The sequence below is a fragment of the Ornithodoros turicata genome, chromosome 6, assembly GCF_037126465.1.
Source record: "Ornithodoros turicata isolate Travis chromosome 6, ASM3712646v1, whole genome shotgun sequence".
In the NCBI taxonomy this organism is placed as follows: Eukaryota; Metazoa; Arthropoda; class Arachnida; order Ixodida; family Argasidae; genus Ornithodoros; species Ornithodoros turicata.
This window is the reverse complement of record NC_088206.1, coordinates 46,981,028-47,007,353: the sequence shown is the minus strand read 5'-3', so window position 1 is coordinate 47,007,353 and position 26,326 is coordinate 46,981,028. Positions and strand designations below refer to the sequence as shown.

Below are 26,326 nucleotides of genomic sequence, written 5' to 3'. Positions count from 1 at the left end.
AAGCTACCTGCTTACTTTCTTTGCAAGGAGGTTATTGGTCGCCGAATAAAGAAGGCGTGAACAATGGGAATGTCATTGGGAATGGTTTTCACGCGCCGTTAGCCAATAGTCGAGCATTTGATCGTCCAGCCTTGCTGCTGTGTGTGTGTTTTCACGATACGATCATCATGATACCGCCCTTCCCGCCATTAGATTGTCTCCCCGGAAACGGAAGACTACAACTTGAAAGAGAAGGTTGGAGGAATGCGGAGAAAAGTGGTCATGACATGTTCACTTGCTTGATAGTAATACCTAAAAAACTTCCACGGTGTAAAAATAGGAAAACAATCTTGTGTAGCGATCGCGTTGTGAGCGAGATAGCGAACAAGTAAACAGTGGGGTGGCGCTCGTGCGTGCCCAAGATTTTGAACCTGCGGAGTGGCGCGAAAAGATTACTATCCCCCGTACAGTTTCTTATGTCATTTCTTGTTTACGCGCAACGCCTCTGCGGCGCCATTTGTTATTAATTATTAACTGACACTGATTTCGTTGTCTTCGCCTTGCATTCGTATCTTTCATTGTCCACAACCCCGACAACGCCCCCCCCCCCCCCCCCCCCCTCATGTAATGAGTCGTGTGAGAAAGTAGCACGAAACGACCACTACATCAATTCTGTCTGTGTAAGGGACAGACTTTTACTAGCTTAATGATAGACGTCATCGCTTCAATCGTCGATATGACGAACGACTCTGTATCGGAGAGCGGTGCATTGTGGTGAAGCAAGAACCACGGCAATGAGCATGGATCGTCCGATCATTATTCTTCCAACGAAATGCAAATATTTATGCACTATGCGCCATTTCCGCCGTCGTGGAAACGTATTTGGAGTCAAATAAAGGTCATAGTCCGAGGCATGTACGCCATTCTCATCGTTACCGCCGTCCCCGTTCAAAGTAATCACCCTCTTTTCGGTGCTTACTTTTCAGCGCAAAAAGTAAGATACTACGTCACTGCCTACGTCAAAATGACGTACCTCAACATGATCCCGTGAGCTAGGGAAAATCTAGGGACAGCGAGGGGACAACTTCAACGAGCAATGTTCTTCATAGAAGCACGGTATTGGGTGTGGCGCCACTTTTTGACTGTAAAAAAGACAGCGGCGGCGGCAGCCCGCCGTCAAACATGTCACGTCAAAACTGCCAGAGCTCCGTTCATGAGAGATATTCCATAGCAACTACAATATCAGGACGTCATAATTATTCCTGCACGTTTAAACCGATGTACTATTGTTTCTCCTTTTTTCCGATACAACCCATTTAAATCCGGTACACAGCGCCACTGTAGGTCTAAGCTGTGATGCTCTACACGCTGTGTATGCGCTGGGGATAAATGTCCCTAGAAATGGGCGGATCGTTCAGGCGGAGCTTGTCGCGGTGGCTCAACCCAACAGCTCGTGACGTGTAAAGTAAGCAGGTAGCTTACTTTGACGAGAATAGCTCCCCTGGTAGCTGCACCTCTGCTTTCGAAAGATGAAACAGTCTTTCCATGTTGTGCTTACTGGCTTTGTATAGAGTCTGGCAAATCCGACAGACTTGGACTGCCTTTTGCAAGAAAGTTTGAAATGTAAGTATGTGTATATTGGTTTCACATATGCACCACATATTGAGCGTGTGTATGATTGTACTTTATATGCTACAGCATATCAGCGTACATTATTATTCAACACGTAGTGTGGCAAACTCGACATCAGTCACACAAAGCCAACAATTGCCTTTTCTTCAATTGCTTATTTTTATCATATGTTTTTGTCTATATCTCAATTTACCAACCAACAAAGTATATTATTTTAGTATAATCGTCTGATATTTAACAAGTCACAGTTTTACCATGGTTTTGGCACACTATAGCTCGAGTTGCTTATGCGCCATTAAATTGAATCATCATCATCTTCAACTGCCATTATTCAATTGAAGTGCCAGGTGAATATAATGATATGGCGAGATATATTTTTTGCTGTCATCCTGGAATTGCTCATTTCAGAAGAATAGTCACCGTGAAGTTTGTTTTTGTTTTTGGAAACATTAAGAGGACTAAAACCAAACACTTTTCTTTCAGATCATCCCTTATGCACCTGCATTTCAATTCCAATCTGTATTACAAGAATGACAGACCACTCAACAGAGATGAACATCTGAAAGTGAAAGAGCTGGAACGAAGATACGTTAATCTGTGTGAAAGGTGCTTAGTGTGTGTGTGAGTCGAGGACATAGGTCTCAAGCTGATTCCTGTCTTCAGAAGAGGTGACAACTATGCTCCTTCTATCTATTAACCAGCTCCACTTTTTAGGGTTCCCTGTAAACTAATGGAGCACATCATGTACTACCACGTTGTCAACCAAGTTGAGTCTGTCGATTTCTTTTTTTAAATTCCAGCATGGCTTTAGAAAAGGGTATTCAGGCAAAACTAACGTAGTGTAATTCGTTCACAGCATTTTGAACTGTCTTGATTTCTGGGTCCACGTAGATGTAGTATTTTTTTATTTTGTAAGGGCTTTTGACACTGTGCTGTATGCTCGCGTGGTGGCCAAAGTAGCCTAATTAAAATTTGATCCTGCTACCATTAATGGGATATGCAGTTTCTTGACTAACCGCAACCGTGCTGCCAACAATTTGTGAGGAGAACCTATCATATCGCCACCATGCAGCGTTTGTCACGTTACATTTGCATCACATTTTAATGTAGTCAAAAGCAAGGCCTTTTGGTGATCGGTCTTGTATGATTACATGCCCCTCCGTTATGTAACCCCACACTGGGTTCTTCAACCTATGAGAGATAAATAAATATATTTCCAAGTACATCGTTTACAAGGCTCGTTATTCCATTTCGCCACACTACCACAAGCAATTGTTAGAGTAGTGGCCCAGGGTATGAAGCTCGCCACTAATCATCATTCAAACAAAGTTCATAATGTAAAATACTTTACCGAGAACACCGGCTTAACACAACAATTAAGAATAGAGTAAATGTTTCATTGCCTATCCAGTTGGCATGATCCCTACAACAGAGAACAATCAAAAACAACATCGAAGGAGTCAAATCGGTGGTGCACATTCCTTTCATCCAACGTATTTCATACGCTATTTGGAGGGCACTGTGCCCATCAGGCATTTTGACTGTGCATATCAAGTTGAGTGCATAGAATGTGATGCAACCTACATTGGCGAGATAGACAAAAGACGGACAAGACTAAAAGAGCACACAAGGGACGTTGCCAGGGCTACTAGTGCTTAGCTTAACTAACCAAGACCGAATTAATCTACCATTGCTGTTCTAAGGGACATATATTTTGATGGTGCAGTAACCTTTGCACATGACTAGCGATGGGGCCCTAGAAAGTTCTTAGAATCCTGCTTTATCAGGCGTGATGCTTCAGCCTGTAATACAAACCGTGGCCCCCTATCGGATGTGTATGATGCCCTCTTAGATAGGCTGATGTGCTCGTCTTTGGCCTTTGTTGTACTGATGATGCCACCCGGATAGGCGACAAGACGTTTACGCTCTGTTTTTAATCGTTGTGTTGAGCGGTGTTTGCAGTAAAGGACGCTACATTATGAGGTCGTCACCCGGCCTTTGGAATATATTTTCAAATAAAGTTGTTGTTTTACAAAGCTCAATACATTGCAGAAATCATTCTCATTGCCTATCATTTTGGGGGTGCCATTCTTGCAGTCGCATGAAGCACTGAAGGGCCAATTTAAAAAGTAAAGGCAGTCTGATTTATGTTCTTGCCGACATCGCACAGCGTATGTACGAGGTAGCTCCATTTCAGAAGCCTGAGAACACTCAACGTAATTAGTGTGCTAGCATCAGATATGGTGCACAGCACTACATATTTGCTTTTGCTAGGGCAACTAAGAAGGGTGGATAGAAAGGCAGTTACAACCTGTTTCCACAAAAGACACTCAAGATTCATTAGCAATTTCCTCCAAGAGAGCCAAGGCTTTTTCTAGATTACTAGAACATGGGTACCTGGTTATAAATAACAAGAATTCATCTACCAGAGGTCAGTGTTTCACACACCCTGCTTTCCATCAACACTATTAAAAGGTGTGACCCCCAAACCTGCACAAAATTCCTGGAGAGCCTTTACTGGACACTGTTGCTGTCCCTCTCACCAGGTGCTCTCTATGAACCTGATTCACAGTTCTGGATGCACTGCCTGAGCTAACTTCAGCATGCTTTCCTAGCACGAATGGTAACTGTTATGAGGAGTGTTGTACTTACTGAAAGCAACATGAAATGCTGTACCTTGACAGGTAATGTTGATATCCTTCTTAAGACCGTAGAGAGATGTTCCTTGCTCGCTTTATTCCAAATTGTACTATCAGATGCAAGCCCACTTGCCACCAAGCCAATGAGTTGTGCCTCACAGTCAGTGCAATCAAGGGAATCTATCACTGAGGCTCAGAAAAGCTGTTTTACATCGGGATCTGATCCAGGACTGAGCCGTGAGTAGCCCCGTGAAAGCACCAGGGTTTCTTCGAATTTTAGATGTGCCAGCTTTTGTTTTCCTCCCCCTCCTTTTTATGTAGTAGCTGATTACTTTAGCCTTGTACTGCTTTGGGGATTGAAGATGTGGAGATGATGTAAGAGGTGGAACTAGGCTTTAGGCAAAATGAGGCAAAGTGTGACTATGTACAAATCTTCTGAGAATGATAACGAAAGGAAACTTAGGTAGCAAGTCAGCTGGTGGTGACGATCCATGACCTGAAAACCCGAGACGAGGTAGGGACGATAACAGACAAACACAAACGTTTGTGTTTGTCTGTTATCGTCCCTACCTCGTCTCGGGTTTTCAAGTCATGGATCTTCTGAGAATACCACGTGGCACCATCTCCATCTGAGGAATCGTCGGCGAGTGATTGGCTACAGGACAACACAGATGCCAGCGCTTCGCCTACATTAGCACACAGTAAATTTTTTTACACCCAGTTTTGCACCAAATCCGTGTTTTTCTACATAAGCACCCCTTTTTACTCCCAGAGGTGTAATAAAAGGCGTAAAAAACAGCGTAAGAAAAGGTGTTCTGAAATTTACACGGATTTTTACACCTACAGGCAAATCAAATGGTGTTACTAGAGTGTGAAAAATGGTGTAAATACCAAAACACCCTTGTTACACGATTTTTACTCTTTTTGCGCGAGTTAAGGGTGTTAAAATGGTGTTAAAAGACGTCAATGATGGTTTTGAGAGAAAGGCTATACTACCATCACTGGTGTTTTAGAAGGCATGAAGGAAGCACACACTGACGAGATATAGTGTTTATGGCAGGCCAAAGTCAGATGTGTGCAATTAGCTTCGTTTCGTTATTTTTCTTTTTTCCAAGGGGTAAACAGGAGTCGGTCCCTTGGCGGAAAACCCCGCCAGGGGACCGACGCACGTTGGAGTCGGTGGGCGGCAAGCCAAGCCAAGTCAAGGCCGTCGGCGCGGCGTTCGTTTGTTTTCCGTTTTGGTTCGTTTGGTATGGTGAGGCCGCGTCCGTTACAGTGAGATAGAGCTTGTTTTTCAGCAAAGATGACAGACGCTACGTGCCTAGTTGTGGTGCTTCATGCGGACATTAGACAAAAGTGCCTGCTTGAAGAGGACACTCCAACTGCTTTGAGGAGTGCTATCTCGGCTTCGAGAATGTTGGCGTCATACGTGAACGCCACTGACAGGAAACAGGTATGTTGCTTCTTGTGCCATACGCTTGAAGTAGAACACAGAACTACACATGCAGAGCGTTGTGATGACTTAGTAACAACATTGCTGTCACCTCTAGGTTCGGGATAGCGACTTCAGTGAGTGTTGAATTCGCGGAGGGCGATGAGATAATGCATACGGCGACAGTACCCGTCTTGCAACCTCACCGCCAGGAACGCTCGAAGGGTTCAGTACGTATGAGTCGACTGTTATCCTATCTCTGCAATTTAAGCTATATTGTGATCATATAATAGTAGTGTTGCTCAGACTCTCATGCGTCCCTCGGAGCCCGCTACCATGTGTGTAAATAGCTTGTTTGGAAACTTAAAATTGCGCGTCGTTGTCGTCGCCAATGTCATATTCCTTTTCTCTCGCCCCGGCATTGTTCGACATTGTGCAGAAAAGGAATGTCAGGCTCCCTTCTGGTAATTCATGCTAGTAGTTCATGGTGAACAGTAGGATTCAAGGGGAAGATGTCGAGCACTGAAGTGTTGCCTATCAAGCAAAAGCTATTGTTTTCTGTTGGAAAATAAGTGTGTATTGGGTACATATCTGCTGTGCTGTGTGCACTTGGTGTTTTCTCACTGAAAACCGTAAAAAATCAAATTGGGAGTATATTTACATGTAAAGTTACTGAAAATAGTAAGTTGTGTTCCCTGTTGGGGCTTTTACAGACCTCCTTGCTGTCCACGCCCTGCGAATACTGGGTTCGTGTGTGAAGGGTTCCGAAGCAATAAAGAACATGTTTGTGCATTATGTAAGTATATTCCACTTATAATCATGATCATAGTCCTGCAATTTGGTAAATTTAAAGAGTATGCAGTGGTACCAGTGAATCTCATGGTAATTGAATTACTGGGTCGTGTAACAGAATATCTATCACTATTTTTATCGATATTGAAATAGATAAGCTGTGTATATAAACATTGACGTTTTGTCGGTTCAGAGACAGATGTCTTAGAGGTAGAAGGTCGAAAAGGCATGGTTATGCTCAACTAAGCGCAATGTACAAGTGCAATTTATTTGAAGGCTGATGACGTCGCACAAGTAACGCAAAAGCTGTAGATCTGGTACCGATATTTTTCATTGAATGTCCACTTACATATCGATATACCAACAATTTCCAATATCGATGTAATATTGTGTTCATCAATATTTTTATCGAATCTCGATAATTAATCAATAATTTTATCCAATCTCGATAATGATATATGTGCAAATTTTTTTGATATCTTTGCTCCTCTACAGGTTTTCCCGCACGTTTTAATCCAAGCGTTACTCAATTTAACCCACTGGTCCACCACATTAATAAAAAACACCAACCAATTTAATCCAAACGCTACCCAATTTAATCCAAGCAACGTGTGTAAATATATTCCTTCATGGAAATAGACATGACTAAGACTTTTGTGATTATACCAATGTACCTGATACCTGATATCCTTTCTGTTAATGTATCCTGAGTTTAACACCTGATCTGTCAACCCCTGGCTTTTGCAGTGTCTTATGACTGCGTTTCGTCGTTATGAGTTTTCATGACTATTTTCAGGATTTGTTCCAATAATTTATTATATCGGATTACTGTTGCTTCAAACAGCGTCATACAGTGTTTTATGACTGTCGACGGTCATATTGACATTCCATGACCATTTCCATGCCATGTGTCATGAATCGATTTTATGGGACTAGCGCTGCGTCGAACAGTGTGATAGTGTTTTATGAGTACCGATGGTCATTATCACATTCCATGACTATTTTCATGATATGGGTAACGAATCAATGTTATGGGACTACCACTCTTTCAAACAGTGCGATACAGTGTTTTATGACTATGGATGGTCATTATCACGTTCCATAACTATTTGAATGACATACCATGAATCAATTTTATGGGACTACCGCAGCTCCAAACAGTGTCATATATGTGTTCTGTGACTACTGACGGTCATTATGACATTCCATGACTATTTTCGTATGTGCCGCCACGAATCAGTTTTATGGGACTACTGTTGCTTCAGTGTCATAGCTCTTTTCTGACAATCAATGGTTGCTATGACACTCCATGAGTTTATTCAAGAATTGGGTCATGACTATGCTTTGTCCGAACACCGTTTTCCATGCCGTGTTGTAAGTGTTTTATGACTTCAGACGGCTGTTATGATATTCAATGGCCATTTTCATGGTTCTGTGTCATGAAACGTCGTTAGGGGGCTATTGCTGCTTCACACAGTGTCATATAGCGTTTTATGACTACCAACAGTCATTATGACATTCCATGATATTTTCATAATATCACTATGGCCTGACTCAATGCAACTCAGCTTCTTCAGATCATGTCATGCAGTGTTTTATGACCATCTACTAACATCTTAGTGACCATTGGCAGTCATAAAAAAGTGTGTGACACTGTGTGAAGGAGCAGTATAGCTGCATACAGTCATGACCCACATTTGGAAAATAGTCATAGAATGTCATAATGGACAACTGTAATCGTAAAACAATATATGGCAGCGTTTGAAGCCGTGGTAGTCCCATAACATTGATTCATGGTACATATCATGAAAGTACTTATGGAATGTATATAATGACCGTCGTTAGTCACAAAACACTGTATGACACTGTTTGAAGCAGCGGTAGTCCCTTAAAAGCAATTCATGGCACCATTTCATGAAAATAGTCATAATGACAAAAATCAGTCATAAACACCGCATAACATGCAAAAACCAGGGGTTGTTGGATCAGTATTCATACACTTGTGATACATTGGCGTAACCATGAAAGTCTCAGTCATTACAATTACCATGACGGAATAACACAGAATACTTTTACACATCTTGCTTGTATTAGACTACGTAGCGTTTACATTAAATTGGTTGGTGTTTAGATTATTTTGGTTGTCCAATGGATTAACTTCGGTAGCGCTTGGATGAAAGTGAGTGACCAGTGGATTAAAATGAGCGAGAAAACCTGTAGTAATTACACAACAGTCGTACAAGTATGCAGTTGAGGCAGTGTTTCCATTTGGAAGGCACAGTCTCTTTGCATATGGGAACTGTATGAACATCTCAGACAACATTTGTCCTAGATGATAACAGTTCTCAAATTGTTATGCAAATTCCCTGAGCAGTGAAAGAAGGACGGGGTCATATATTTGTGTACTACAATTCTATCCAATGTTCAAGGCCACACTATTCACACCATACGCATTCCTAAACCTGTGTTTCCCCTTTCATAGGATACACCTGTGCCGGTGACACTGTGCATCATGTTCACTGGGAGCAGCATTCAAGAAGCGGAGCATATGGACCTCTATGTCGGCGAGTAGCGCCTTCTCAGAACCATCGACCTTGACGAGGGCTTGGCTGCTATTCTTGCAGCTATTGGTTATTTCATATTGTCTACAGTTCAAAGCCGCACCGTACATCTTGAAGCCTGGAAGAGCGGTGCCTGAAAGTGAGTGACTCTCGTGCAAGAAGCCCCGTGGATCAATTTTTTCAACAGTTATGGACAAGAGCTTGTGAATGCTTTGAACATCTAAAACATTTGCTACTTTAACTGACTTGTAGTGAGCCCTCCATTCCCCCCCCCCCTGCCCACCTCACAAACAGGCAGCCATTTCGTCAAGGAATTGGAAATTCTTCGGAAGCACGGGTGTGTTCTTTCTTGTTCTTTGGCACTGAACTCTCATAAGCATGGGGGATTACCTTTCTTCTGGCAATGTAGCCGTCCATTTGTCAACATACCTGGCACAGCGCATTACATTTAGGGAAATTGTTTTGGGTATTCTGTGCTTCCATTTCTAGTCTTTAGTATGTGCTCTTGTTAAGAGATAGTCTTCTATCCGTTTTCCTTTTTCTTTTTTTGCTTGCCAGAAAAGCTGTTTGCTGGCTGTTTTCATTACCCTTTCGCATCAACGTGCTATATTTGCACTAGCTTCTTATTTGGTGTACTGGATCTGTAGTGGTGCCTTATGTGGATTTAAACATTTAATATGCCTTTTCATCTTATTTTGTGTCTCATTGCTGCTGTTTCAATTAGTTATGTCATCATGGACTCAGTTCTGCTTTGCCTTCCTTCCACATACTGTGCATATTGTTCCACTCTGGGCAACGTTATAAGGAATTTAGTTTCACATGTGTACATGCACTTGTACTTCGCCAATAAACATAACTTTGTCGTCATACATTGTTCCAGGCATATTCCTCACATTCAGGCACGCTGTTGAGCTGGTCCGGCTATCCTTCTTTTCCAATCTGCGGAACACCAGTCCTCCAGTGACCTGCCATAATGGCTTTCTATTGCTCGTCTGGTGCGCCAAAAATCTCAGATTATACAAGGTGACAAGCCGAGGCCTCGCAAGATTTCCGTAACCAGCATGTGCAGCTATGCAACAACCAGCTCAACAGCGGAGGTCCGTGCAATGCTGCGTCCGAAACACTCCATTCTAAGGGTGTTTCTTCTGCAAAACACCCCTTTCAATCGGTGTTTTTGGCAGCTTACACCTTATGGAAGGGGTGTTTTGTGCACGTTACACCTTTTGAAAGGGTGTTTTGTGCCGATTACACCCTTTTAGAAAGGTGTAAAAAATTACACCCTGGTGTATGGTGTAAAATTTACACTGATATGAGGTGCGCTATGGGACAAACCATTTACACTAAAAAGGTGTTAAAAAATTTACTGTGCAGACACCGGCTTCAAGTCCCCTGCAGTCAGCGGCGCAACCACCTAGTTGTGTTATCCTAACCCTCTGTATCATACAGGCGAACCTGTTGGCTACGGAGACCGGTCCTTTCGAGAGACACACGCAATTTTGGAGGAAAGAACCTGCTATCGTGCTGTCATTGCTACTATCTTCTACCACGTGGCACCATCTCCATCTGAGGAATCGTCGGCGAGTGATTGGCTACAGGACAACACAGATGCCAGCGCTTCGCCTACATTAGCAGACACCGGCTTCAAGTCCCCTGCAGTCAGCGGCGCAACCACCTAGTTGTGTTATCCTAACCCTCTGTATCATACAGGTGAGCGTTGCACACCTTTTGTTTTGTCTCACTTGCATTCCTACGCCGCTGACTGCTTTTGACTGCTTTTGTCTGCTTTCATATCTTGCTATATCTGTGTGTCTGGAGTGTATGTACTATGGCTACCTGTGCTGACACATGCGCAACTTGTGGAAAAATACTGACGGCACGTGACTCTGCCAGGATTGTAATGCCCCGTTTCATGTTGGCGACTGCTCCAACGTTCGCACAAACCGAAATAATTGGACATGCCAGCATTGTAAGGCGAATCCGTCAAAACACAACAAGTCCGACAAGGACAGCGACAAGCTTGATAAAATTTTTCATATGCTTACAAACCTTGCGCCCCTAACGGAACGAGTAAATACCATGAATGAAACGCTTGTACATATGGAAAATTCGCTCCAGATGATGTCAGACAAATATGACAAGGTACTGGCAGAACTTTCCTCCCAGAAGCAGGAGCTGCACGATCTACGGAAGCGAGTTGAAAGGTTCGAAGGGTCCGCTGTACAAGCTGACAAAGTTGATAGCATCAGTCGTGACCTGAATAATCTTGAACAATACGGAAGACGGAATAACCTTGAGATACACGGCATCCCGTATTCTCAGAACGAGAATCTGTTCGACATTCTTGATCAAATTGCAACAGCTCTTGAGGTAACCAAACCGGAAAAAAGTTCTATCGAGGCAATACATCGTCTTCCATCCAGACCCGGAAAGACACCAGTCATAATTGCCAGGTTCACTAACCGTGTGATCTGTGAGCAATGGCTCGAGCACAAGTCTAAGCTTAGAACTAAAAAGATCGATAACCTAGAGGTGTATATCGATGAAAACCTGACTGCAACAAACAGAAATCTTTTTTACAGAGCACGTATGCTTGGTAAACAACTCCAGTTTAAATTTGTCTGGCACAAACATGGCACGGTTTTCATGAGGAGGAGCGAGACAGATAAAATATTTAGGATTTATTGCGCCACAGATCTTGGAAAGGTCCATTGATACATTCCCGTCTGTACTTGTCCTATTCATAACTAGTCTCATGACAAGCATGCAGCCATATCCAGGTTCCACATTCACGGTGCAGAATGCCCTTGATTCTTTGAACGCAGTGCAACATGCTGAATTTGTCTCGTGTATGCACCTAAATGCTCGTTCTCTGCGTAATAAACAACACGATCTCGACGCATTTTTATCACTTGGATTCAAGTTTTCTATTCTTATGTTTAGTGAAACTTGGTTCACTACAGAAGAGGAAGGTTATAGATTGCCTGGCTATTCCCATTTTCTCCTAAATCGACACGATAAACGTGGCGGTGGCCTTGAAATTCTCGTTGCAGAAAGCTTTCCAGAGATGACAGTTGTTCAAGAATTGACTTCCTCAACGTCAGATTGTGAATTGCTTACCATTAAGTGTATGCACTTCTTATTCGTTGCTCTGTACCGCCCGCCTTCAGGGAACATGCAAAGCTTTCTTGACTGCTTAGAAGGGTTATTATCATACTGTGGTGACAATAAGATGAATGCTGTTATCTGTGGCGATCTGAATGTCAACCTTCTTGCAAATACAATGAATTGTTGCAGACTTCTTAACTTGCTCCAAAGTTACGGATTCACGAACACAATCAACTCACCAACAAGAATAACGCAAAACACCGCTACACTACTTGACCTTGTAATAACTAACTGTGACCTGTCTACAGCTACTGCTGGTACAATCACAGCTGACATAAGTGATCATTTTCCAGTTTTCTTGTCAGTCAAACTAAGGGGACTCCACCGTAAGATTAATCCCACGATTTCGAGAAAAGTGATAACGGACGCAGGCTTGACTAACTTTGAGCACCACCTTGCCCAGACTGATTGGAGCAACGTATTTACGCAAGACGATCCAGACGCTGCTTTTGAAGCATTTCTTTGCCGCTATAAAGAGGCGCATGAGCTATGTTTTCCTGTTAAAACATATAAGATGCACAAGCGTGCACGTAAACCTTGGATCCTTCCGATACACATACGTAAGATAAGGAAGCGTAATGCGCTTTATTCTCTGTTTCTTAAGCACCGCACTGAAGAGAACTGGAAGAAATACAAGGACTTCCGTAATGCGCTGAATCGCGATCTACGTTCTAGTAAGCTATCTTATATTAATGCGAAGCTCAACATTGAAAACAAAGGGACGTTGTGGAAGAATCTGAATTCTTTACTAGAAAGGAGAAGCCCTCAGAATAACACCTCGTCATTGGTCATCAATGGTCAGGAGCGCAGTGGTGCTGACCTGGCGAATGCATTTAATGACCATTTTGTTGGTGCTATACGCCACGGTAATAACCTCAGTATGCCCATATTTTATGATGAATCCCCAACGTCCTCTTTGTTTCTCAGCCCCGCCGACGTGGTTGAAGTTTCCTCGATTATTATGTCCATGAAAAACAGTAATGCTCTAGATGCGTTTGGATTGGACATGAAGAGTACTAAACACGTTGCCAATATAATTGCCCCTATACTGTTGCATATTATTAATATTAGCATCGCACATTCCACATTCCCTGATCAGATGAAAATTGCGCGCGTCATTCCCGTTTTCAAGAAAGGTGATCGCGCTATACTGTCAAACTACAGACCGATATCTATTCTTCCTCACTTTTCGAAGGTATTTGAGAAAATTATCCATAATAGGTTGCTTAGCTACCTCGATAAACACGCGATTATCTCGCAAAGACAATATGGCTTTAGACAAGGAAAATCCACGGAATTAGCCCTTTTACGGCAAAAGGATCTTATACTGAGCAACTTTCAAGCCAAGAAAATCAGCCTGGGTATTTACATTGATTTTGCAAAGGCCTTTGACAGCCTGAATCACCTCCTGCTCCTGGCCAAGTTAGGTCACTACGGTATTCGTGGACAAAGCCTGTTTTTCTTTCAGTCATATTTATCTAATCGCCGCCAATACGTTTACTTAGATGAAGCTAGCATTTCAGCTACACTCCCCATTTATTCTGGAGTTCCACAAGGCAGCATTTTAGGCCCCTTACTTTTCCTCCTGTTCATCAATGATATAATTACACTACATCCTGAAATTGTGCTTCATGCTGATGATGTGTCACTTTTGGTCAGTGGGTCATCTATCGATGCCTTGTTTCGAGATACAAATGATGTGCTTTCTAGTATAACCACTTGGGCATCTCACAACCAGCTAAATATTAATGTCCAGAAGACTGTCGGCACTCTTTTTGCCCCCCGTGGCACTAACTTTACTCTCCCTCATGATTTGTTTATCGGTAACTCAAAAATCAAGTTAGTTGACCACATTAAGATTTTGGGGGTTATTTTCGATAACAGACTACTGTGGCATAATCACATTTCTTATGTGGCATCCCAAATTAGCAAAACTATCGGTTTACTCCAAAAGCATAAATACATGCTTCCAACCTGGAGCAAACGATTACTTTACCAAGCGCTTGTTCAGTCGCACTTAAACTACTGCAGCTTAGTATGGTGCACAGCTTCCAGAACCCTGCTCCAACAACTTCATCTTCTACAAAAAAGAGCTCTTCGTATCATCGAAGGGGTTGCTTTTGATGCAACGACTGAGCCACTTTTTCGTAAGCACAATGTCCTACCGATTTTTCGTCAATATACATTTCGTCTTGCAATAGCTTACAAGCAGGCCCTGAGGAAACCAAGCGATCTCTCCATGCTAGCTCGGGTGCAAGAGATTACGAGGTGCTACACATTCCGCAATCCAGATATATTTCACGTTCCCTATTCTCGGACTAACTACGGCTTACAGAGATTGGAGGTAATCGTGCCACGTCTTCTTAACTATCTGCATCGTCTAAACATTGACATCGAACGAATTTCTTTCAGAGAGCTAAAGGTGATAATGTCTGATATTGATGTTGTGCTTGTGTAACCTGCACTTGTCTCAATTTCCGAGTGTAAAACAATCATTGCCGTGGATTAATATTGTGTTCACTTTTTCTTGTTTGGTGTGTTCTACTTGAGATTTGCTTCCATGTCTTTCTCCCCGATCTTGTACGAAATGTGTTGTTCCTTTTTCACCCTAGTCTTCTATTAGCCAAAAACCAACATGGCTTGTCTCCGATTCTGTACAGTTGCTGCTACTGTAATCCGGGGACGAGGCTCCCCTCAAGCTTCCCTAAGCTTTTTTGCCTCGCCTCCGTCCATCTTGTGTATGGAAAAAATAAAATGAAATGAAATGAAATGAAATGTTTATGTATCAATCACACAAAGAGAGGATAGGTGTTACATCTTTTTCCGGTTTTTATATTTATTTATTTATGAATATATCTCAAAGGCCCTCACAGGCATTACATGAGAGGGGACATCAACATGGGTCACTTAACAAATACGGAAGTTACAAGGAACATACATATTTCGAAGACAGACTCTGTTTTTCGTTCGTTCATCAGTCTTGCTCAAGAAATTGTTCACTGTAGCAATGGTACCCAATGTCACGAAAGGAGTGCTCATCTATCGTTCCGCAAGACTCATTAAAAAGGACTAGTGTTGTATTTCAACACAACATATTGAACTCATGAACCATGCATCATCCTGAGTATAAGTCATCCCAAATACAGATGCTGAATTATTTTAAATGCGATAGACGAGCTGTGCGAAGGGGTACCTCCAGTTAGGATCTTGGGTACTTGAAGCCTGTGGCATTTTCTGTGGGAAAGGCTTGCCAGACCCTCTTCACTGCACAGGCTGGGATGACCATGCTCTTGTTTTTCCCAAGCTTGTGCCATACTCACCTTGCAAACTGGCGATACGCAGTGTATCTGCATCGTCTACACAGATGTACATAAAATATAGTTTAGGCAAATAGGTAACCGGTTACAGTACAGTGTGTGTGTGCAGTGTCATTTCTACATGTACCTGAGAGCAACTGCAGTTTACCTGCCCACACCCTGTACATTACTACACATGCTGTGTTCTTTTAGAAACCAACATTGTTTTACTTTTCACTGAATCTACAATCAGGAACACTCATTATCGCTAAAAACCTACGCTAAAACCTTATGCATAGGGCAATACATAAAAACGTGACTCAGGACACAGCACACTGACAATTACAAATTTGCCTCTATTGGTTTTCTCGAGTTCAGAGTTGTGTACTGTACAGTCTTTTTACGTGCTGCGCCCTGTACTGGAGTTTTTAACGACTTTAATGCAGGACCAAACCAGTTTTGGGCGCCCAAATTTTAACATCGTTCGAGAAGGACACATGTGAGTTACTTGTGAATATAGTCGCTCACAGGTCCGCGCTGCCCACGGAGTTCAATATGCGACCTTCAGAACAGTCATATTGAAGCATAGAAGTTGGAAATCTTCGTGGGCTGTAATGCACTCATACTGCAGTCATTCGGCAGTGTTTTCGAGCTCCTGGCAGCACACGCATTGGATCTCCTTCGGCATTATGACACACCATCCACACCGGCACCATGAACAGCAAGTGCGCATTAAATATCGGAACACGAAATTTCAGAGAACGTTTACGTGTTCGATCACAGTGTGCGTTAAAAAGCTCATCGCTTACCTGAAGACAGGCGGCTCATGCTGTTTGCTCCATCTGTGACCGATGTTCGTAGAGCTCTAACTTCGTCTCGCATTCGCGGCATCGGCGACGTTTCGAAAGCCTACCGAGCTGTTCAGCACGCAGAATTTTCTTCTCGATCGCAGAAACGTCAGAAAGAAGTTCCGGGCTCGAAGTCTCCGCATATCTTCCTTCGACGTCCATATTGAAGATCGCTTTCCGGACGGATGCCGGCGCTCTCACAAACTCACTAACAACAGAACTTCCGGTCCGGGCGCCCAATGAAACGTGGACCTCGTGCTTTCGTCACGCACATGGAAATTGGAGGATGTCCACTACAAAGAGGCTAGATTTCGGCCCCGATTGCGCGAGTTGAGGAGGAAAAGCGAAGCCGGCTTTCAGCTCGCTGTTTGGCAAACTTTGCCGCGGCGCGCAGCCAAAATATTTCGCTTGTGGCTTGGAGGCATATTATACCTTCGTAATAGATGCAAACGAAAGATTTGTCGAACTTCTGGTCAGAGTCCCTTTAACCAATTACAGCGAAAGCGTAATGCTTGTCAGGGAAATGGAAAGCCCCATGAGAGATGGGGATCTGGACGAAATGTCCCCGGACAAATGGTCCCCAGACAAATGGTCCCCGGACGAAATGTCCCCGGACAAAACGTCCCCGAAAATGTCCCCAGATGCCGTCCGGTTGCACAGCCGTTGGTACCTCAAATGTGACAAATATTTTTCATGCTATCATGTGCAGGGTTGATTAATTTAAATCAGCCAGATTTAAATCACCGATTTTAATCGCGATTTAAGTCATGAATATTAATCAAGATTTAAATCACCTCCCTTATGTTTGAATTCGAATAGTAACATAAAACTGGAGACGCTGGGGAAGATGAGACTGAGCCTGGAAATGAACCACAGCCTGAAATATATTAGACTTCAGTGACTTTTAGCGCAAACAGCGTCACGTGACCCCTTCAGTGGCTCTCCGGCACACTGGCAAACAATTTGGTTACACATGACGGGTGGGCATTCCACGAGCGTAGAACTTTTCCAGTTATTTCTTTTTCCCATTACTATTCGGCGTAATTCATAATATATAGTTTTCAAATAGATCTCCATTTGCATTAGCTAGTAACTGTTAGCCGCACTGTTAGAAGTCTAGACACCCTTCTCTGTATGTGCTCAAAAAGTGATTTCGCTACTACGATGTGGCATATGGAAGCCATGAGGTGAAGATCTGTCTTAGAAGACAAAAATCAATATTCATCATATTTAAATGAAAAAGATCTGAATTTGATTTTTTAATCACGATTTTTTACAACCCTGATCATGTGGAGGTTGCGCATCCTATAGGCCGTCAGGGCAGTTTGACTTCTTATTTACGACGTACTGCTCTACGTGCGGTTGGGGCCCATGTAGTTAAAGCTCCCTCTAAAGCCAGTCTGGGGACTCAAGCAATGAAGCATATGTCAAAAGTAGGAGCTTACCAGTTATTGCGACAATGAGTATGGAACTGAACTAACGAAAGCATTTATTTACAATTATTTACATCGCTAAACAAATCTCTCCAAAGTGGGGATGCTGGTCTAGGGACCCATACAATGGAGCATCTCTCAAAAGTAGAACCTTAGCAATTATTTACAGTTATTTACAATACCTAACGTCTCGGATTACTTCAGCTTGCGATCTAGAAGCGGATCGTCCGGGCAACACCTCGTAGAAATTCTTCAATGGTTTTTTCATTGTTGACGTACTGGCTGCAAAGGTTCCGCAACCGTGCTTGCAGCTCCACGGTTGCTGGTTTCAGTGACCGCAGCTGGGAACATTTTGTCCGGGGCCTTTTCGGGGGACATTTTGTCCTACACCCTGAGAGATGAACGTAGGAAGGACAGAACGTCCCACGAACAATCGAATTGATTGATTTACGGCGTGTTAGTTACATAGCGTTCTGCCTGCCGGTGCGGTGGAAGACAAGTTACTCTGGGAGGTAGGACCGGCGAGATGGGGGGGGGGGGGGGGAATGGAGTCCCGGGCCTCACCTTCATTTTCATAGCCAAAACCGGTCACCTTCATAGGAAACCTTACCAACATCTAAGGAGAACCCAGAGAAAACATCCAGACAGCGCAGTCGGGTCACCCCCCAATTTCGATGTGGAAGGCGATGGTCTTAGCCACTAAGTCACGGTGGTAAGGTATATTTGGCGAATTGGGAAGGGACATGTCGGTCATTCGGCCAGTCGAACTAGCACATTTGGAGGTCAAGGGATTACGGCTGTCTCCCGGCCTTCAAAGCATTCGGCGAGTTGGGATTCGGCAGATTGGGAGGACACGCAGCCAAACGGGACGTCGGCTTGCTATTCCAAAAATACATAAATAAATAAAATTAAGAAATAGGAGATAAATGAAACGGACGCGACGGAACAGCACGTTAGTTAGTTGATTATTAGGTTAGTAAAAGTTCGGTGTTTGCATTTTAATGTTCAGGTTAGTCTAAGTGGGCTTTGGCAGTTTCCGCGCAGAAACAGCCATTTCAGAAACAGCCAACAGAAACGCAGATAACATTTATTTACAGTAGTTTATTTTGGAACGGGGACTTCGATCACGTTATTTTGAGATACGGCCAATTTTTCGAGACCGGTTCCCTGGATTTTCCATCTTTCGACAATCCTTGCTAGTTGCACGTTGGATGACCCAAAACCTGTACCCGTCTGTCTTTGGACGGCGAACAAAGAGAGGCCTTCTGAGGAAGATAAGGAAAAGCTCCGGGTCACTGGGGATTCTCCGCTGAACTAGTGTCTACGCTGAACGAAAGGTCTGGTGTAATGTGAAGTACCCTGTGAAAACCATGGAGTGTCTAAAAATATAGTACTGAAGTTTCCGGGTAATCATCAGAGCGTTATGAGACGGAAATCGTGCTCCGAGACCTCGTCGCGCTTCAAGTTCCTTTCATTTTATCTTGTCCATTTATACATAAAGATTGAGTTCAAGGAGTTATTCCGAAATCCTAAGCTGTTTGGAGAAGGCGTTTGATCGAAGACCGCTTGGTCGCAAGCCGTTCGATCGAATACGGTTGATCGACGCCGTTTGTTCGAAAGACGTCTTTTCGAAGGGAGTTCGAAGCTTGCAGCGTGTCCTTAGCACCTCTTTTTCTATAACTTTTGATTCGGACATATGGAGCATGAGGCAATCAGTGTCCTCTCCTTTTTTGTTTGTTTCTTGCTTTTTTTTTCAGCTAAAGAGGGGAAACCACTGGTCATTTGCAGAAAGGTTTTATTGGTAATTCACGAACAGAACAGCCTCCTGGCTTTTTACTTTCTCCCATCCGAAAGGAAATAAAATTGAATAAAACTGAATTGAATTGAATAGAACAATGCGGAAGCATAGCATCCCCCGTAGCTGTAGGACACATACCGAAGAAAATGTCTTCAAGTTGGGAGCAGCCAATAGTCTGTTCTTCTTCTGGGCATCCTTTTCATTGCTGGGATCCGAAATGAGATAGTGATATGTGCACGAAAGGCACTCGAAGTCTGAATGCTGAGAAGGAAATTTCGCCATAGTATAAAATACAGATATTGTATTAACAGCCATATAAAACTTTAGTTCAATCTTGTTTAGAGTATGCAACTGCTCCAACAAAAAAATCAATCAAACGACCGCTGCCGTTTCGATCAAACAGCGTTCGATTAAATGACTTTCGACCAAATGTCCCGCGTTCGATCAAACGGCTTTCGTTCTTGCGGAGACGATTTCTCCGGGGGACATTTTTCCCTGGGGACGGTTCTGCCTGGGGACATTTTTTTCCGGGGAAGAAAATCTGGCATCTCGGGCGAGCTTTGATTATATGAAACGACTTCTCCCTGATCATTCCTTCATTTGGCAACTAGCGCTCATATTCATCTCTGGACACCCCAATTTTGTAATTGCATCTGTGTTGCCCTTCAAGAAGAGTGATTTTCATCATCATCATGATTGATCATCAGTGATTTTCATCATTTTCATTTTCATGATTTCATAAATTTGGCTCACATGGTGTCCAGTTCTTCAGCTTTTCCACGACCGAATTTCACGTTTTCAAGTTACGATTGAATTAACAGAGACCTCAGCATTCAACACAACGAAATCTGGAGTAAAAATTTACGCTTCAGAAATTCTTCTAAAAAAAGAAAGGAATGCATATATTATCCTGTCCCACATAATAAGGAGGCCGAACTGTACTTTTTTGCCACACTCAAACAAGAACCTGTTATGTTGTCAGGTGACCATAGTTATTATTTTACTCCAATGTGTCCTTTTATTTTTTGTCAAATCGTTCCTCTTGGCGTTCAGGAAAAAAAAAAGAGTGTGTAGGGAATATCGCGGCACCCGCTGCGAGGCCTTGACGCTCGACCTTCCCATATCTTTTTTGGTTGGTTTCCGTGTGTTGACCCGAAGCCTTTATAGCCCTTCACCTCCTTTGTACGGTTTTGCAACCTGGTACACCAGAAGAAAAGGGGTCCCCTGTCACTAGGGTTGTCGGCTGACATCATTTTTCTGAGCGGGTGTAAAAGAAAAAGAAGGGAGAACATGGAGTTTTCGGTAAACAAGTTTTCGGTAAAAATAAGAAGTCTGTTCTACGACGGAAATTTTGAAAAGTCTTTTGCACCAACGCCTTGTAAATGAATTCAGATATTTGATAATGCTTACTTACCAGAAATACACATATCAAAATGTCATTTTTGCATGAATAATAGAGTTATTATCAAGGTAAATTGCATGTTGTAAAAACATTTTTGGGACCCCTCATATAGGACCCCGGTTAGCGAATGCTGCCCTTCTAGACCCAGGCGGGTTAACTCTGTTGTGCATTTCTCACACACAAAATATGGACTTTGTCGCAGGCAATGCTATGTACCTCGTAATAATGAGCTTCCCTTCGACAGTTTTTCTTTGGAGTCGAAGTACAAACTAAAAAAGCGCTACGGCAACTTTATCATAGGATGTAGCTAGTACATTTATATGTTCATATTCTGTCAAACTGTATGCCGCTGGCTGCTTCAGGGCGAGTGCCACAAGCGTTTCGGCTTAGACGGGCCTGTTTTATTATATTTGTAGTTTGCTTTCTTGAGTAAAATTATTATTATTATTATTATTATTATTATGTCAGCAAAAAAAAAAGAAAAAAGAAAAAAAGGGAATACCGTTTCGAGCAGTAGATTCTCCAGACTGGCATTGTAAGTGCTGTGTGTAGGCAATGTTTATAGCCTAATTTATAGCCGCTGGTAGATCCAATTGAGAGCCTCCGAGATACCGGCATCCGTACTATCCGATCACACTTGTACGTCGGCAACTCGGCATAAAGTATGCACTAGTAAAACAATACGAAGAGCAACTAAACATTCCATAATCAGTCAGTACAAGCGGTAGTGACTTGTGAAAACAATAATTGTAGCATAAATATATAAGAACAAAAAATAAATAAAAATAAAGTACTCATGTAGCAATAGGAGACAAGCAAAAAGACGTGAATGTCTCGAATCGAACTGCGGACCTTTCGTGGCAAAGTCTGACACTTTACCACTCGACAAACAACGCAGAGGGCGCAGGCCGCCTTAAACTCGCGAGGTCAACCATGCACAATGGGGATTATTTCGCGAGTCGGAGGCGAACGGCGTGATAAGGACGGCGAGCGTGGCGCCATCTAGAGTCGGGAAAATCGTGAATCGGAGTTGCTCCCCGACTGGTATGGCCTCATAAGGTGCCGGTGCGGCTAGTGTGTCATAATGCCGAAGGAGATCGAATGCTTGTGCTGCAATAGGAGCTCGAAAGCGCAGCCGAATGACAGCAATATGAGTGCATTACAACCCGCGAAGATTTCCAACTTCTATGCTTCAATACGACTGTCCCGAAGGTGGCATATTTTGAATTCCGTGGGCAGCGCGAAATTATGAGCGACCATATTCACAAGTAAGTCACATGTGGCCCTGTCGAACGATGTTAAAATTTAGGCACTCAAAATTGGTTTGGTCCTGCATTGAAGTCGCTAAAAACACAGCGCGCACACAGGGTTCGGTCCTGGTTTGAGTAACATTAGAAGCCTTGGCAACGTCCCTTGTGTGGTCTTTTAGTCTTGTCCCACGTCTTTTGTCTGTCTCGCCAATGTAGGTGGCATCACAGGCTATGCACTTAACTTTATATGCAAAGTCTTAATGCCTGATGGGCAGAGTGCCCTTCAAATGGCATATGAAACACCTTGGATAAAAGGAACGCACACCACTGATTTGACTCCTTCAATGTTGTTTTTGACTGTTCTCTGTTGTAGCGATGATGCCACCCGGATAGGCAATGAAACGTTCACTCTCTTTGTTATCAATCTTTGTGTTAAGTCGGTGTTTTCAGTAAAGTATTCTACATTATGAACCTTGTTTGAATGATGTGGCGAGCTTCATACCCTGGGCCACTACTCTAACAATTGCTTGCGGTAATGTGGTGAAAGGGGGTAATGAGCCTTGTAAACAATTTACTTGGCAATAGATTTATTTATCTGTCATAGGATGTAGGACCGTGTGGTTTTACATAACGAAGGGGCGTGTAATTATACAAGACCGATCACCTGAAGGCCTTGCTTCACACTAGGTTAAAATGTGATGCAAATGTAATGTGACAAACGCTGCATGGTGGCGATATGATAGGTTCTCCTCACGAATTGTTGACACGGTTGCGGTTAATCAAGGAACTGCATATCCAGTTAATGGTAAAAGGATCAAATTTTAATGAGGCTAGTTTGGACAAAAAGCGAGCAGTGTCAAAAGCCCTCATAAAATAAAAAAATACTGCACCTACGTGGACCAAGAAATCAAGACAGTTTAAAATGCTGTGACCGAATTATGTTAGTTTTGCCTAAATACCCTTTTCTAAAGCCATGCTGGAATTTAAAAAAAGAAATTGATAGACTCAACATGGTTAACAACGTGCTGGTATATGGTATGCTCCATTTGTCTACAGGGAACCCTAAAAAGTGGAGCTGGTTAGTAGATAGAAGGAGCATAGTTGACACCTCTTCTGCAGACAGAAATTAGCTTGCGACCTATGCCCTTTCAAAGCACCTTTCACACAGATTAACGCATCTTCGTTCCAGCACTTCCACCTTCAAATGTTCATCGCTGTTGAGTGGTCTGTCATTCTTGTAACACAGATCTTAATTGAAATGCAGGTGCATAAGGGATGCTCTGAAAGAAAAGTGTTTGGTTTTAGTCCTCTTAATGTTTCCGAAAACAAACTTCACAGTGACTATTCTTCTGAAATGTGCAACTCCAGAACGAAAGCAAAAAATATCTCTTTGTATCCAACTGAAACATGGCACTTCAATTTAACAATGGCAGTTAAAGATGATGATGATTCAATTTTAATGGCGCATAAGCAACTCAGGCTATAGTGTGCCAAAACCATGGAAAAATTGTGACTATTAAAAATCAGACTATTATACTAAAATATTATAATAAAAATAAACAGTCGAAGAAAAGGCAGAAACAATTGTTGGCATTGTGTGGCTGGTGTCGAGTTTTCCACACTAGGTGTTCAATAATAATGTAAGCTAGATATGCTATATCATCAAAAGTACAGCGGTATACACGCTCAATATGTGGTGGGGATATGTGAAACCAATATAACACATACTTACATTTCGAACTTCCTTGAAAAAGGCAGTCCAGGCAGGGTGTCGAACCGAAACGTTTTTCGTTCCGGTTTTCGTTCCAGTTATATCATAAACGATCCGGTACCGGTTCTGCTCCGGAGCAAAAAAATAACGGTTCATACCGGTTTTTAACCGGTTCCGCTTCTGCTGGGAATATTCATCCCTCCAACAAAAAATCAATGTTACAAAATGTAAACCCGTTTATTCCGCATACATGGTATTTAATATTAATAGACAGCTGTGAAATTGGTAGCTCCTGGTTCCTGTAGGTTACTGTCTGTTCAAATGGGCTTTCTCCTTTCTTGAAGCGCATGCTACAAACGGACTTGTTTGTCGTGATGTCATACGTAAAGTACTTTCTTGCTGGGTTGGAGCGATCGCGTCCCATCCGTCTGTTGCTACTGTCTAGCCAGCAAGCACCACCGCACGAGTACGACGCAAATCGAGGAACACCTTCACTCACAAACGCGCTCGACGGCTCCGTTTTGTTTTCTTCGTGTCCTGTCCACAAAAGAGTTGCCACTTCGCACGGGCTTGCTCTCGCGTATACGTAAATGTATTCAACTTAGCTGCTCTCAAACAAGGGACGCGTTGCGCGACATTACCGATAAAGAAGCCGTTATGCAGCCCTCTTGGGTCGCTGTTTAGTTGAGGAGAGTTTGGGGGGATTATATTAAAACGAACACTACGGCACATTGCTAGAGAGTCACATGTACCTCTAAGTCTGTGTGCGTGCGTGAACGATAAACCATTACAAAGGGAGCCTAAGGGTCATAGTATACCGACATACATTCCACCGTAACCGTAACCCTCGTATAGTATTCATGACATGACTTCAGAGCACACGACGTCTGTTTCATTCGCCTATCCGTAGTTCAAACCAGCGAAGTTTTTTCTTGTACCGAAAACCGTTAAATATATTTTTCGGTTTCCCTCCTGAGCGAAAAAAACGTATACGGTTTCGATTCTGTTCCGGTTCGCACCAAAATAGCGTTTTTTTTTCGGTTTTCGGTTCGCTCCGACACCCTGAGTCCAGGTCTGTCGGATTTGTCAGACTCGATACAAAGCCAGTAAGCACAGTGTGGAATGACTGATTCACCTTTCGAAAGTAGAGGTGCAGCACCCACGACCTTTCGTCATCTCAATGCTTCAGAGCGGCACAGCCTACAGTAAGGAGCCATCAGAAGGGTCACATAAAGTATAACTGGGTTCATGAAGCGGAGGGTTCTGTGGGATACGTAAGAAAGCATACGTGTTACAGAACAGCAACGAGAATGATCGGATACACTTGCATGGTTTTGAGTGCGTAGACTTAGAACTGAAAAATAAATGTGCTAACCTTGTTGAAACTGCTTTTCCGTCAGAACCACACGAGAGCACACTTGGTTTCTTTAGATGAAGGTACAAAGAATTCAACTTCAGCATTTGGAGTACATCATCAGGTCCCGATGCTCCTTTGATATGCAGCAGACAGAATTTCGCTGAGGCGAGTGACTGCCGTTGCGGTTCGTTGCCTCGCAGCAGATCAAGAACAGTACGCCGCAATGATAGGTGAAACGTTCAGAATATGGCGAACAACTCCAACACCAACCCAATGACCCGAAAAAGGCAGGATGAGCCGGGAACCACACAAGTTCGCAAGCTCGTCATACGGCAGCCATTACAGCTGACCGGATACGGAACCATATGGAACGCAAGACAACAGAACGCAGATTGAAAATGCAATCGTAGAACCTGTGTTAAATGCAGGGTATATTTTTTCTTTTTGAGACTCTGTAACAAAAACATATTAACATATAAATGCCATTTCATTAAGGGAATTGACGGGGTATTGTGTGACCACGTGACGCGTTTGAGCCAATTGTGGGTGTTGCCAGTGGCCCTCATGTTGACGTCATTTTGATGATGGGCCGGGGTGGATATTCTATATAAACGTATGTTTTCTCGGTTTGACGCTAGGCGTGCTGCACTCGGATGAAGTCGAATGTTTAAAATTCGAGTTTAGAGAAACTGTGGGGTTTTAATGCGTGAATTTTCGCATGAAGAGTCCTTGTTGGGTGCTTTATCGACTGCAAGTACGAAAGAGCACCCACAACTTCTGGTCAGAGTCCCTTTAATTGCAACCGTATCGCTCTGGGGGCTTTCGTACCGGCGTACTTCGGCGCAGTTTGATTGACTCTGACTGCTCTACCTGCGGATCCGTGTCCCCCAGTCGCGGTGTAATGTCATGCGACACATACAAGGGCACTGTAAACTCTTCACATGGTACAACAGAGGGTGGTTTCTCACTCGCTTTCCTGAGGTGATCAGCGTGAACAAACCTTGTGTGATCATTTACACGTACAAGGTACG

At 43.1% G+C, this 26,326-nt stretch overlaps 3 long non-coding RNA genes across 3 annotated transcripts; 2 read left to right on the top strand and 1 right to left on the bottom strand.

The window, feature by feature from the left end:
* Positions 1–707: 707 nt before the first annotated feature.
* Positions 708–2,834, top strand: LOC135397984 (uncharacterized). Its single transcript, XR_010423932.1, has 2 exons — positions 708–1,602; positions 2,095–2,834. It is a non-coding gene; the product is annotated as an uncharacterized LOC135397984 (long non-coding RNA).
* Positions 2,835–5,227: 2,393 nt separating this feature from the next.
* Positions 5,228–9,902, top strand: LOC135396621 (uncharacterized). Its single transcript, XR_010423471.1, has 2 exons — positions 5,228–6,478; positions 8,957–9,902. It is a non-coding gene; the product is annotated as an uncharacterized LOC135396621 (long non-coding RNA).
* A 12,371-nt stretch (positions 9,903–22,273) lies between these two features.
* On the bottom strand, positions 22,274–25,612 carry LOC135397983 (uncharacterized). Its single transcript, XR_010423931.1, has 4 exons — positions 25,314–25,612; positions 25,074–25,201; positions 23,960–24,064; positions 22,274–23,507 (listed from the first exon to the last, which is right to left on the bottom strand). It is a non-coding gene; the product is annotated as an uncharacterized LOC135397983 (long non-coding RNA).
* Positions 25,613–26,326: the final 714 nt, after the last annotated feature.